This window comes from Myotis yumanensis, unplaced genomic scaffold (genome assembly GCF_028538775.1).
Source record: "Myotis yumanensis isolate MYYU_CA2020_CCGP unplaced genomic scaffold, mMyoYum1.0.hap1 SCAF_8, whole genome shotgun sequence".
NCBI lineage: Eukaryota > Metazoa > Chordata > Mammalia > Chiroptera > Vespertilionidae > Myotis > Myotis yumanensis.
The window spans coordinates 43045222-43060145 of NW_027223759.1; the positions used below are offsets into that span (position 1 = coordinate 43045222).

Below are 14924 nucleotides of genomic sequence, written 5' to 3' on the forward strand. Positions count from 1 at the left end.
AGAGGGTGGTAGGAACTAAGTTGTACCAGAATTACTTAGATAATTAATTTAGTAAGCAGTTTTTCTTTGGCTATGGAGAACTGATCTTTTAAAGGGCTTCTAGATATCTTATAGATTTCAAAGGGTTCACTTTGAGGAGAAATGTTAGCTTCAAATTTGGGAATTTCTGTTGAGTCTGATTCGTTTTACCTACTCTAAATTGGGAGAAGAACAAGATGACAAGTGCAGGAGTCAGTACTCCCAAACCCTGTATCTGGATATTCCAGGACAGAACTGGACATGGTCCAGGGAATGCTTTACCCACAGTGCTTGCACTTTCCTTAGTTTTAGGATGGCCATCCATCACAAGAAATATTTGGAAAAAATTAAATAATGGAGAACAATAAGAATTTAAAAACTGAAAAAGCATAGTGTAACTCTATGTTTGGACATATTTATTATATTTTTTGTTAAAATATATTTGTTAAATTCTAAAAATATACATAGCCTAAGTTAATCTGAAAAATAAAATTCATTATCATTATGTATATTATTGTACTACTTACATAAAATTAGGTATCTATTGGGTATACTAGGTATATGTAAGTAGAGAGATGTCTAAAAGAATAATCACCAAAATGTTCATAGTGTTCATCTCTGAGTGTGAATTTAAGGTGATTTTTATTTCTTTGTAGCTTTCTGATTTGGTGTGTTGTTGTTTTTTTACAATGCATGTATAGAATTATTACAGTCAACCAAAGAAAATCAATAGGGCTATCTTCACTCTTTAAGCAAAGTGGAAGATAAAACTTCCTATATCTCTGAAGATCTGACTAATAGGAATGTATTAACTTATTTAAATAATCGTTCAGAATCGAAGAATTGGTCAGCCTTGGGGGCTGTAGAGAGGGCAGTCATATGTTGATAAACTATACTGCATTTCCCAAAATCATTTGATCATGAGACCCTCTTTCATGGAATCCCTCTGAGGAACACACTTTGAGAAATATTCCATTAAACATTTGATATGCACAGTTCCTCTTTCTCTGGACTTCATGCATCAAGCAACCTTCTAACTAAAGGCTGTCCATGTGGTCTACATGGAGAGAAAACTTAAAATGTATATGTAGAGTATTAGGGGCCTTTAAGTTATTTCTCATTTTCAAGTTAACAAATTAGAATAAATGCTGGAGTTGAGGGAGAAAAGAAGAGGGGACAAATCTACCAGGTTTCTTCTATTTGATAGGTTAAGAGAGACATCCTGCCGGCCAGTGTGCCTCAGTGGTTGAATGTTCACCCATGCACCAGGAGGTCATGGTTTGATTCCCGGTCAGGGCACATGCCTGGGTTTTGGCATCCCCACCAATTAATGATTCTCTTTCGTCGACGTTTCTATCTCTCTCTCCCTCTCTGAAATCAATAAAAGAAAAAGAGGCATCCTTCCCATTTTTTTAAACCTCTTTTTGATAAATAAGTCCCAAAGACTTTTTACTAAGGTGTTAAATTGATAGGTAAAATTTAAGGGCTTATTGCCTCATTTATTTTTTTTCTTTCTTACTTCTGATTTTTTTTCCTGAACCAGAAAAGATTTACTTCCTATTTAAAGAGTGTTCTGAAACATATACCTATGGCATCCAAGTACCACTTATATGTATTAAAAAATTGCAGGCTTGGCTTTGCATGCTACAAACACTTACTCTTTTTTTAAAAAACCTGTCTTTTTATTTAGTTATAAATAACATGCCAATTTACCCATTTAAAGTGTACAAGTCAGTGGTTTTTAGAGCATTCAGGAAGTTATGCAACAAAATCCATTTTAGAACATTTAATCACCCTAAAAAGAAACTCCATCCCCATTTGCAGTCACTTCCTATTTCTCCCAACCCTCCTAGCCTCAGGGAACCAGTAGCCTACTTTTGTCTCTACAGAGTTATGCATCCTGGCTATTTCATATAAATGGAATCGTATATATGTGTTCTTTTGTGACTGCCTTCTTTCCCTTAGTATGTTTTTAAGGTTCAATCGTGTTGCTGAATGTATCACTACTTTACTCCTTTTTATTAACGAATATTTAAATCATGTTCCAGCGTTTGCATGTATGCCCATTTTGTTTACCTGTTCATTAGTTGATAGACATTTGGATTGTTTCCACGTTTTGGCTATTATGAATAATGTTGCTATTATGAATAATGCTACTCACAAGTTTTTGTGTGGACATACCTTTTTATTTCCCTTGTATATATACCTAGGAGTGAAAATGCTGGGTCACATTGCAACTTTGTTTGACATTTTGAAGAACTGCCAAGTTTTCTTCCAAAGTGTTTTTACCCTTTTATAGTCTCACCAGCATTACAGTATGCGATGGTTCCAGTTTCTCCTCCTCACCCGTCCATACTATGTCTTGATTTCAACAGTGGATGTGACATCCTAGTGGATGTGAAGTGGCATCTCATTGTGATTTTGAATTGCACTTTACTCTTGAATGGTACTTCATTTTTCAAATGTTTATGCTCAGTATCATTTTTATATATGGTATCTATTCAAACTTCAGTTTCATCTCAAAAGTATGCATACAGAGCAATGGATTTAAAGCAACAGTAGATGAATCAAAAAAGCTGATTTTTTTTTTTCATTTTAAAGGCACAGCATAAGGCAAATTCCATTGAGCATTTCATTTAGGGTGCAGTTGGGTTTCAAGTACATTTGGGGGCTAATCAATAGGAACTTCGATCTGAGAAAGCTAACTGACTCTGTGGTTATCTACCTACTATGCAAAGGGAATCAAGAATCTGACTTATATTCCTACTTGAAGGTGCAGTAGAAAATATACCAGCTTCTCTTAACATGTTGGTCCTGTTACTTGGTAACAAGTTAACAGCCCTAGAAGGCATTGATGTGCCTCCTTCCCTGTGAATGATTTGTTACACCCAAATATTTTTTTAATGGATTTAACCATTTTATAAATATAATAATAGTTAACATTTCCTGAACATTTACTGTATCAGGCACTATGGTAAATACTTTATGTGAATTATCTTTCAGTATTTTCCAATACTTTTTCATATTGTGGCATCCATTGAAAATTATATATAAGGAGGTAAATGCACAAGGCAGATCAAGGCCAAGTATGACTGGCCGAACGACTTAAGCATCTAACCTCTGTAAAGGCTGGACAGGTTGATATCTTGTAATTTGTGTCCTCTATTCGTGGCATCTAGGTTAGAAAACTCATTTTTAGCTGTAAAAGAAGCTTATGTTATATAGACTACATTTTCTGCATTTTACAGATAAGACCAAGAATTAATTTGCTTAAGAACAAAGAGCTAAGATATGGAGACTATAAGTTATTAAAATGAAAAACATTCTAAATCATAATAAAACTAGAGACCCGGTGTACGAATTCATGCACGGGTAGGGTCCCTCGGGGTGGCCTGAGGAGATGGGTCCCAGCTCACACCCCTAGCCTCGCAGCCCCGCCTGGCACCTCGCCTTGGTCTGGCGCCGCCCCCTCACCTGCTCCACCATCCTGTCTGCGGGATGATTTATCAGGGCCGGGCCCCTCGCTGCTGCCACCGCTGGTTGCCATCTGTGGAGCAATCGGGGGCGATCGGGCCTCTGCTCCTACCGCCTTGAACTGGCACTGCCCACTCACCTGCTCCACCATCCCGCTGTGGTCCTATTCTCGTCGAGACCCATTGGGGCTGGCAGTGCCTCCACTGCCATCCGCTGACAGCGCCGCGTCGCCTGCCATGTTTCATGCTGCCCGCTGGTGGTCAACGCACATCATAGTGTGCGGTCAAACAACCGCCCGAGGGGACAATTTGCATGTTAGGCTTTTATTATATAGGATGTGCAATACTTTACATAAAGAATGTGAGATGAGAGTAAACTCAGCTTTTAAATCAATGAGTTTTTAATAATGATTTTAACATTACCATTTTTATAAAGTACATACACCTTTGTTTAAAAACTTTAAGGTTGAGGTTTACTCAACTAATTCTCAAGGGATAACTTTTCACCCACTACCCCCAAAAAAGAGAAAAGCCAAATTAGGTATATATACTGTTCAATTATTTATGCCTAAATTCCATTATAGAATCATTTGGTGAGCATTTGTACTTATAAAAATAATTTTGTAGTGAGTTTGGATCACTTTTCAAATAAATACAGCAATAATAATTTATGAAAATAATAGCATATTTACATCCATGTAATTTATTACATCTCTTTATGAAAATACATGGATATGTTAAAAAATTTCAAGTAAGAGAAGCATATATAATAAATTATATTACTTTCCCACCACATACTCCTAGTTCCACTTTCTAGAGATAATGCCATTTATAATTATTTGATTGTCCTTCCAGATATTGGTCATATATAAAATATACATATATTTTAATGGCATGTATGTCTGTTGTATTTTATTTTAGGTGATAATTGCTAGAGGTTGGCTAACCATAGCAGCAAAGGTAATCTCTAGTATTTGCAGGAATTCACCCTGTTGTCTGCCTGACTATATACTAGTAGTTATGTAATAAACTCTAGTGCCTGACAGAAGCCATCAGTACTTTGTTTAGTACTGTTAGCTGATGGTTGGTAGTTTAAGGACATGTTGAGCCGCATCCCGTGAGTTTAGCTTTCATTCCTATGATGGAATGGTGATGGGGGTTGATGATTGGTGATAGAATATACAACAAGATGATAAAATGGGGCTCCTCTGTGATATAAATGCAGTTTTTGTGATTTAATTTATTGTGGCTTTGAATTTAGAATGCCAGTAAGATTCGATTGAGGAATTCCTGTGAGAATGTTATATTTAATATTTACTGCTCTCAAATTTTAGAAGAAACTATTGCTATTGTATTAGAAAATAATAAAATGCATTGAAATTTAAAAAATGTAAATTTGCTAATGATTGGAAAAAAACCAACAATTTTTAATTGAATTTCAGAATATTTGGTTAACTTTTAAAGTGAACTCAGCCAGAGTTCCTGGGCGAAGTCAGAGAATTACAGTGCATTGGTAAAGGAGCTTTCACATTTTTACAATGTGAACCTTGGATGAAAGCTTTTTCACGTTTAGGAAGAAAGATCAAAAGTAACTGGGGAAGGATTATGCTGCTGGTAGGCGTTGACGTGTAATGTACTTGGTGTTCTTTGATCTGATAGCTCATGATAGGTTTAGTTGGTTACCATGGTTTCGTTTCATTTCCTGCAAACCTTGTTGTGCTATTTGGAATATGTGGAAAATAATGTTCTACAGAATAATTTTTGAAAAAGGTTTTCTGCTTCTCTTATTTAAGATTATGAATTACTTTTTAGAAAATTTTCTGGATATAAGAGTATGTGAATAACACATGTGCTGACAATTGCATTTAGTAGTCCTGCAGTACCAGAATTGTTATTGATAAAAAGGATAGCAAAATTTACTTTAAAATGTAATACCATGTTATCAATGCCATAAGCTTTTAAAAAATATTGGTATAATGATTCCAGTTTATATGAAGGATCCTTAGGTCAAGTATGCTTTAATAAAACAAACTGTCCAAAGTAATTGATATGACACAGTAGGAGTAGATAGTTTAATATAAGGCACTACTTACTTTAATAAAATAGATGTGTTTCTGAAAATGGTTACAAGTTGAAATGTAAATGCTCAAGAGTTCATAGCTGTTTTAAAAGATTATTTAGTTTTTTCTAACATATATACAACACAGAAAACATTTAATGTAAAAAGTTGAAGGAAAAGTAACAGAAATCACCTATAATCCTACTACCTAGAGACAACAAGAACTGTAAGAATTGTACTGTAACTCTAATACTTTCCTGGGTTAAAGAGATGGTTCCATACCAGGTATCATTTCCATGGTATACTTTTAAATTAGCTATACATCATGAGTATTTTCCATGTCAGTAAATGTATGGAAAGTTTGCTATTTGAATTAATTCTTCATAAGGTCAAGTTTTACATCCCAAATTTTTAAAAACTCTGGTTTTCACTTATTGTATTTACTTATTTAAATTTAGGTCCATCATAACGTTTGTTTTTTTATTAAAATGTACAATATAGAAACTGTAAAAAGCAGAAATATAGGAAAAGAAATATGTTACTGGTCTCATTGGCCACAAAATAAATAATATTTTGGCACTTAAAACAAGTTTTTATTGTTGTTTCTTTTTTCTTTTTTTAATCTTAGAGGAAGGGAGGGGGAGAGAGAGGGAAACATTGAGGTAAGAGAGAAACATCAATCAGTTGCCTCCTATAAATGTCCTGACCAGGGATGGAACCCGCAGCCTGGGAATGTGCCCTGAACCCGCCTCCTTTTGGGCTACGGGGCGATGGTCCAACCAACTGAGCCACACCGGCCAGGGCTTATTACTTTGTTTTTAAATACACACACACACACACACACACACACACACACATATACACATTCTTGGCCTTTTGGCTACAATCAAGTGTAGTAAAAAAAATTATAATGATACTCTTCTGGGTGCTGGGGATAAAAGGATAAATAAACAGTCAGGATCCCTGGCCATATGGAGTTTATTAGGGAGTGAGAGGATTAAACTTTAATGAGACCTTCCCATATATAGAGTTAAAACTGAGACAAGTGCTATGGCGGGAAAAGGACAGGAAGTGTGACTGTATACAGGAAAATCTGATCTAAATTCAAGGAGTTTGATAAGATGGGTTTCTGTCAGATTTTGTCTTATTTAGAGCTAGGTCCTTCATTTTGGGAAATACTGTAAGCTGCTGCTTCTCCCCCTCACCACACACCTCTTTTTCCTGCTTGTCCCAGAAGACAATGAATTGTGGTCAGTTCAGAGGAGCCTATTCTCTCTAGTTTGTCAGAGCTCTTGTTGTTTATCAAGCTCTCAGTTCCATTGTAATTTCTTTTTTTGTGTTTTTTTATCAAGTCATATGTTTGTTTCCACAATAAAAGGACTTATATCTGTAGTTCATCTGGCCACTAGGCAGGTGATGAAACCTTTCAAGGAATACTTTCATCCCATGGAGCTGAACTTCGAAGTGTTTTAATTTTCCTCCCAATAGAGTTAACATATCTTAGAAATGTCTGGAATAAATACATTTATATTTGGATATCTCTTTTATACACCACATCCACACAAACACGTGGACACAGATTTCTTTCTCTGAAGATAATTTTGTCATAATTCTAGGGCAAATATCAGTCTTTTGTAATTTAGGCTGTAGCTATTCAAGGATAGGCTTCTGTCTTGTCAAAGTACAGAGAATTAGTGCATTTTCCCTCACAGTATAATGTGCAAAATAATAAATATGCAATAAGTATACAAATTGATTAAGATATTGCTTATTTTGGGAAAAACTATCTTTTTATTCTTTAAATTTCAGTGGATTTTATAAGCTGGAACACCCATTTGACTAAGAAAGAGCATGGGGTTCCAAACAATTATACAGCTTTTTCTAGTTAGATTTTGCCAGAACACACAGATTTCAGAATTTTGGACCACACCAATTTTAGATTTACTAGACTATAGCAATAGAAAATGGGAAAAGAAACTTTTCTTTTTTTGCTTCCCCCACCCTCCCCCATTTTTCAGATTTATTTATAAGCTCTTTTACTAAAGCATCCTATCTAATAATAGACAAACATGGTAATTGATCGTACCTTCCATACGCATCCTATTGGCTAATCAGCGTGATATGCAAATTAACTGCCAACAAAGATGGCTAATTTGCATACTGCAGGCAGGGTGGGACAGCGCAGCCGCCAGTGCGAGCTGCCATCCCAGGCTGTAGGCCGGCCCCAGAAACCCCAGAAGCCGGTGATCGGGGGGAGATGGGGGTCTCCAGCCCAGGCCTGACGCCTCTGGCAGAGGCGTCAGGCCTGGGCAAGGGGCCGATCCAGCGATTGGAGGGTGATGGGAGTCGACGCCTCTGGCTGAGGTGTCAGGCCTGGGCGAGGGCGGAGTCAGGGATGGGGGGGAGATGGGGGTCCCCTGCCCAGGCCTGAAGCCAGGGCCAGAGGCGTCAGGCCTGGGCGGGGCGTGGAGCCGTCAATCGGAGGGGTCTGGGGGCCCCCTAACCAGGCCTGATGCCTCTGTCAGAGGCGTCAGGCCTGGGCAAGGGATCGGAGGGTGATGGGGGTCGACACCTCTGGCCGAGGTGTCAGGCCTGGGCGAGGGTGGAGCCGGTGATCGGGGGGAGATGGGGGTCCCCTGCCCAGGCCTGAAGCCTGGGCCAGAGGCTCAGGCCTGGGAGCGGGGCGGGGGGGGGTGGGGGGGGAGGCAAGCAGGCGATTGGTGTGAACTACAGAGGAAACACCTTTTCTGATCGCTCATTGGTTAAGCTCCCTATACGCCACTGGTAATATTCTTAGTAACTTGGGTAATAAGAATCCAAAAAGGTGATCTAGGGTTTTTCTACCACACTCCTGGCGAAAAAAACGAAGGTCCACTGCTGGAGGGCTAAGAAATGTCATATCCTGCCCTAGCTGGTTTGGCTCAGTGGATAATACCTTGGCCTGCCAATGGCAGGGTCTGGGTTCAATTCTGACCAAGGGCATGTACCTAGGTTGCAGGCTCCTCCCTGGCCGGGGCCCAGGTCAGGGCTCATGCAGGAGGCAACCAATCAAAGTGTTCCTTTCACTTTGATGTTTCTCTCTGTCTTTCCCTTTCTCTTCCACATTCTCTAAAAATCAATGGAAACATATCCTCAGGTGAGGATAAAAAAAAATAATAAAGAAATTATTATTATATGAAAGACACATCTTGAAAATGTCTAAAGAAAGTTGTCATTTTTTCATGGTGAAGGGACTGGAGTCCGTGTTGATGAAAAAACCTTGCTGGCTGCGGTGACTGGCAGTGGCTGCAGCAGCAGGGTGATGGGGCTGGTGCCTTCCCCTGATCAGCCCGGTCACCTCCCACAAAGGGAGGCCAGACTGTGGCTTAGGCCTGCTCCCCAAGGGGAGCAGGGAGCGGGCCTAAGCCGTCAGTAGGACATCCCCTGAGGGCTCCCAGTATGTGAGAGGGGGCAGGCTGGGCTGAGGGACACCCCCCCACCCCCCAGTGCACGAATTTTGTTCACCAGGCCCCTAGTATACATATATATACACATACATATTATTTGAATATCAATATAACATACATAAAAGTATAATTCATGCCATTTTAAGCATTAATATCAACAACCATTATATATATATGGTTGATATTTAACTAGTTAAAGTTTAACCAGTTGAGTCTGACATTTAAACAATATATGTGATGAATTTTGAAGATGTGAAGAAAAGAGATTTGTGGTTTTCTTTTTTACAATCTTTGTCATATTAAATACATAGAGAGGTTAATGAGTTATGCAGCAATATCCAAGTCTGTTTACAAAGAGTATTTTTTATACTTTTTATAAAGAGTATTTTTTTCTTAATTTTAGATTTGGCCTTTGTGACTTTTCATTTTTCAACTGATATGAGTAAAAAATATTGAAGCCAAAAATAATTGAAGTCTTTAGAAATGTCATGTAAGCATTCATAAATGTGGCCTTAGAGTCCAGTATAGGTGTTGTTTTTAGTGCATTGGTGAAGCCTTTTATTTTCCCTTGCATTAGACATGTCTCTATCGGGATTCAATCATATTCATGTCTGTCCTGTAACTAAAAATATTAGTAATCTTCACTTCTCCTCTGTCAATAAAAATAATTTCTATTAGTTGAGCTGAGGAGAAAATGGAAAGTTTTCATATATATCCTATATAATAAAAGGCTAATATGCAAGTAGACTGAATGGCGGAACAACGGAACAACTGGTTGCTATGACGTGCACTGACCACCAGGGGGCATGCAGAACATGGCGGGAGTCAGCCACGGTGGAATGGTGGAGCAGGTGAGCACAGGGCGCCAGACGAAGGTGGGGCACCAGTCACTGTCATCAGGGTTGAGCCTCTGGTGGTTACTGAAAATTCTTTGCTCCCATGCACTGGGGTCCCACCTGGTGCTTGCACTGCTGCCAGCGCTGGCCCCGCTCGCACCCACTGCTGGCACCCGGCACTGGTCCCGATTGCTTGGTGCCGTCAGCAGTGGCTGCTGGCCCTGATCGCCCCTGAGGGCTTCTCCACCTCCCCCTGCTCCTGAAGGGTGATTGGGGCAGCAGCCGCCGCTCACACCCACTGACAGCGCCAGCCCCAAATGCTCCGTGCAGTCAGCCGGTGAGAGCAGGGCTGCCACCGTCAGCATGTGGGAGCAGCAGTGGTGGGAGCAGGGCTGCTGGCAGACAGGGGATTGGGGGCCGCCGCGGGAGGGGCTGGGCAGGGGCGCAGAGGATGGGCCAAGACCCGCCCCTCTACCCACCGCAGCCTCGCGGCCCACAGTTCCTTTCAAGGTGCACGAATTTGTGCACTGGGTCCCCAGTATATGGATAATTATGAATATGTATATTCATAATTATAGTAGAATTTTTCAAATTTCTGAAACTTGCCATGGATAGAGATATTTTTTCAAATCTCACATATTATGAATAATGACTTCTGTTGTTCATCCAAAGAGATGTATTTGGGTTTGTTAAGGAATGAGTAGTCATGGGAGATCCCTTGTACATAAGTCACTTTTCCCATTCTGCTTTCAAGATTCTTTCTTTGACTTTGACTTTTGACAGTTTGATTATGTGTCTCGGTATGGACCTCTTTCAGTTCACCCTGGTTGAAGCTCTTTGAGCTTATTGGATTTGGGTGTCAGTTTCTTTCCTCTGATTTGGGAAGTTTTCAGCCTTTGTTTCTTCAGATAAGCTCTCTGTCCCTTCATCTCATCTGCTACCATAGGAGTTTCACTTTCATTCCTTCATTCTTCTTTTTGTGGCTCTGTCTCAATAATTTGAAATGCCTTTTCTTCAATTTTGCTGAGTCTTCTGCTTGATCAGGTCTGATGTTGAATATTTTTAGTCGCTGTATTAATGAACTTCAAATTTTGTTTTGTTCTTTTCTATCATTTCTATCTCTTTGTTGATCCTTTTATTTTGTTTATGCATCATTTTCCTGATTTCATTTAGTTGTCTATTTGTGCTCTGTTTCAGATCACTGAAATCCTTTGAGAAACTTATTTTGAATTCTTTATCAGGTCATTAATAAATCTGTTCCGTGCTCGCTTCAGCAGCACATATACTAAAATTGGAACGATACAGAGAAGATTAGCATGGCCCCTGCGCAAGGATGACACGCAAATTCGTGAAGCGTTCCATATTTAAAAAAAAATAAAATAAATAAATCTGTTCCTTTGGGGTTGGTTTCTGGAGATTTATTTTTGTTCCATAGATTGGGCCATGTTTCTCTGGTTCTTCGTGTGATTTGTGATTTTATTTTATTTTATTTTATTTTATTTTATTTTATTTTATTGCTGAGTTTTATACATTTTTAAAAACAGCCACTTCTCCAAGTTTTTATAGGCTGACTTCATACAGAGGAAAACCTTCACTAATCAGCCCAGGTAGAGATTCGGGGGGCCGGATAAACATTTTAGGAGATGCTATGTGATTTCTCTGGGCTTATGTGTATGTGATTTACCCATTAGATAGGCTGTCAGTTTGTCCTAATCTCTTATACCATCTGGTGTCTGTGGTACTGCAGGTTCCCTTTTACTCCCCTTTTTCTCCATAGCCCCAAAGTATGCCAGCTCCCTGTAAGCTCCCCAGATCAAGCAAGACAGATACCAGTCCCCTGGACAGCTTTCTGCAAATCTGGGCACATGTCCCACTCTTCTCCCTCCCTCATCAGGGAGAAGTAACAAGTCTATTCTGATTAATAGACCTGATTGCACCAAATCAAGCCAATGTTTTTCTGGGGCACCACAGGCTCTCTGATGCTGCTGCAAGCTGCCCCTGCTTTCTCTTGCTTTCAAAACACCCCATCACCCAAACTGCCAGTTCCATTAGAACTCTAAATTAGGCAGGATGGTAACTAGTCCTTTGGGCAGCCCACTGAAAGGCCAGAATGTTAGACACATGTTCCACTGTTCTCCCTGCTCTTCCCGCCAATACCCAGAGAGAAGCCACAAACCAAGCCGGGTTATACTGACTGAGGAAGGGGCAATCTAATCTAATAAAAGAGAAACATGCAAATTGACCATAACTTCGCTACGCCCCAAGCCATGCCTACCAGCCAATCTATATTTGCATATAGAGCGACTATATGCAAATTAACCCAACCAAGATGGCGGCTGGCAGCCACAGAGCTGGAGCAAGCAGGAGGCTTGGTTGCCCCGGCGATGGAGGAAGCCAAGCTTCCTGCCTGCCCTGGCCAGCTGTGGCCTCTGCTAAAGGCAACAAAGTTTCAATTATAGAAGACAAATAAATCCCAGATACCTGCTTCCAGCCAGCCTCCACTGGGAGGTTGGGTGGCTGGGGGCCATGTCCAGCCTGCAAACAGCCATCAGCCCCTCACCCAGGCTGGCCAGGCACCCCAGGGGACCCCCACCCTGAAGGGGCTGTGGCCAGCCTGCAAACAGCCATCAGCCCCTCCCCCAGGCTGGCCAGGCACCCCAGGGGACCCCCACCCTGAAGGGGCTGTGGCCAGCCTACAAACAGCCATCAGCCCCTCACTCAGGCTGGCCAGGCACCCCAGCGGGACCCCCACCCTGATCTGGGACACCCTTCAGGGCAAACCAGCCAAGCCCCACCCATGCACCAGGCATATAATAAAGGGGTAATATGCAAATTGACCCTAACAGCAGAACAACTGAGAATGACTGGTCACTATGACACACACTGACCACCAGGGGGCAGATGCTCAATGCAGGAGCTGCCCCTGCTGTTCAGTGTGCTCCCATAGGAGGAGCTCTGCTCAGCCACAAGCCAGGCTGACGGCTGCCAGCACAGCAGTGATGGTGGGAGCCTCTCCTGCCTCCTCAGCAGCGCTAAGGATATCTGACTGCAGCTTAGGCCTGGTCCCCACTGGCAAGTGGACATCCCCCGAGGGCTCCCGGGGTGCCAGAGGGATGTTTGACTGTCAGCTTAGGCCCGATTCCCCAGGGAGCAGGCCTAAGCCAGCAGGTGGACATCCTCAGAGGGGTCCCAGACTGCGAGAGGACACAGGCCGGGCTGACGGACCCCCAAGTGCACAAATTTTTGCGCACTGGGCCTCTAGTCATGGATAAAATAAAACAGCTCTTCTCTCCTGTTCCAGTGTAGTTGTTCTGGGCTTTGTGCTTTCCTGGGGTACTACGATTTCTTAAATGGTTTCTGAAGATCTCATATAGAATTTTGGTTCATATATTATTGCTAATACAGTGTCTTTAAGAGGAACAGGGACTGGGACTTCCTATTCTTCCATCTTGCTCTTGTATATTTTTTATACACATGACCCTTATCAAATATACTGACTGTTTCCTCTGGTTTATCCTCCCTCCCACTCCTCCTTAAATTGTCCGGTGTACCCTGAGTCAGACAGTGGTTCTCAACCTTCCTAATGCCGTGACCCTTTAATACAGCTCCTCATGTTGTGGTGACCCCCAATCATAAAATTATTTTTCGTTGCTACTTCATAACTGTAATTTTGCTACTGTTATGAATCGTAATGTAAATATCTGATATGCAGGATGTATTTTCATTGTTCGCAACTCACAGGTTGAGAACCGCTGGAACAGGTCTCTTATGAATATCTGATGTTATCCTCAAGTTAAAATAGCTGCCCTATGGTCTTGTCATTGATCTGAGGGAGTGTTCCTCCCTCCTCCTGATGCCCATCTGCTCCTTTCAGACAATTGTGTTAGCTTTTGGCTCTGCTTCTGCTTTCAGTGGTGGTCATTCTGCAAGCTACAGATTACCTCCTCTTGCTAGGTCTTTCAGAATTTTTCCTAAGGGTTGGAATAGATGTTTTCTGCCAGATTTTAAAGCTTGCTAAGAAATCTATCCACAAGTTAGGCATTTTTATTTTCAGGGATGGTACTTCCTCTTCAAGATTATACTTGGTTCTCTACTGAATACATTTATGCCTGGTACTGATCATATGGTTATTAATTTCTTTTCTGGAAAGATGTCCACGTATTCCCTGAGTATGCTTAGGAACAAGGTATCAGTAATACTCTATTTACATGGCTGCCTGTCTTTACAAATGAATTAAGGTATTCCAGGGTAGGAATTAAGTCTTATCTTAGTTTCCTTGAACTTCATGCAGTGCTTGACATATATTGGGCTTATTCAATAAAATTGCATTAGATACTTGTCAGATTTAGAATACTTCCCTATGATATCGTCCTTTCCATAAATAAGGAACTAAAAGAAGCCATTTTCCCCATTCTATTTATTGCTCTTATCTAAGGGTCTCTTAAGTGGACAGATATTTTTGATTCCTTTCTTGTGTTGCTCTAAAAGATATATAACCCAATTATTGGGCTTTTAATGACTTTTTTGGCCCTATGGTTTTAAATATAAATAAGTACATATGGTTGTAGTTCAGAACATGGCTTTGCAATCAGACAGACAGTCCTGGAGTCAAATCTATTTCCAGCACTTTCTGAATGACTCAAAAAATATTAAATAGAATTATTAAGATGAACATACACAGATATATTATAAGCTTTTTACTTATTAACCAAAAAATGACAACTCTGGCTTTTCTGATCATTCTTTGTTTCCTATTAACAGATTGATTATATATGATGCCTAATATTTTCGGTAGAGACAAGAAGCTACATAAAAATAACCCCAGAAATAGGCCCTGGCCAGGTAGCTTAGTTATTTAGAGTGTCACCCCACTACACCAAGGTTGTGTGTTCAATTCCTGGTCAGGGTACATACAAGAATCAACCAATGAATACATAAATAAATGAAATAACAAATTGATGTTTCTCTCTTAGTCTCTCTCTCTCCCCCTCCCTCCATCCCTTTCTCCCTTCCCATCTCTCTCTAAAAAAAATTAGTTTATTGCTTTCCACAGCTTGAAATCCTGGTCTGGTTGTATTTAAAATCTGATGAG

At 40.6% G+C, this 14924-nt stretch overlaps 1 protein-coding gene and 1 non-coding gene across 2 annotated transcripts in view; both read left to right on the forward strand.

Moving 5' to 3' along the window:
* CHN1 (chimerin 1) overlaps nt 1-14924 on the forward strand; it is a 160150-nt gene that overhangs the window by 53973 nt on the left and 91253 nt on the right. The gene's annotated exons all lie outside the window — the stretch shown is intronic.
* On the forward strand, nt 11094-11200 carry LOC139015840 (U6 spliceosomal RNA). The gene has a single exon (XR_011472497.1). It is a non-coding gene; the product is annotated as a U6 spliceosomal RNA (small nuclear RNA).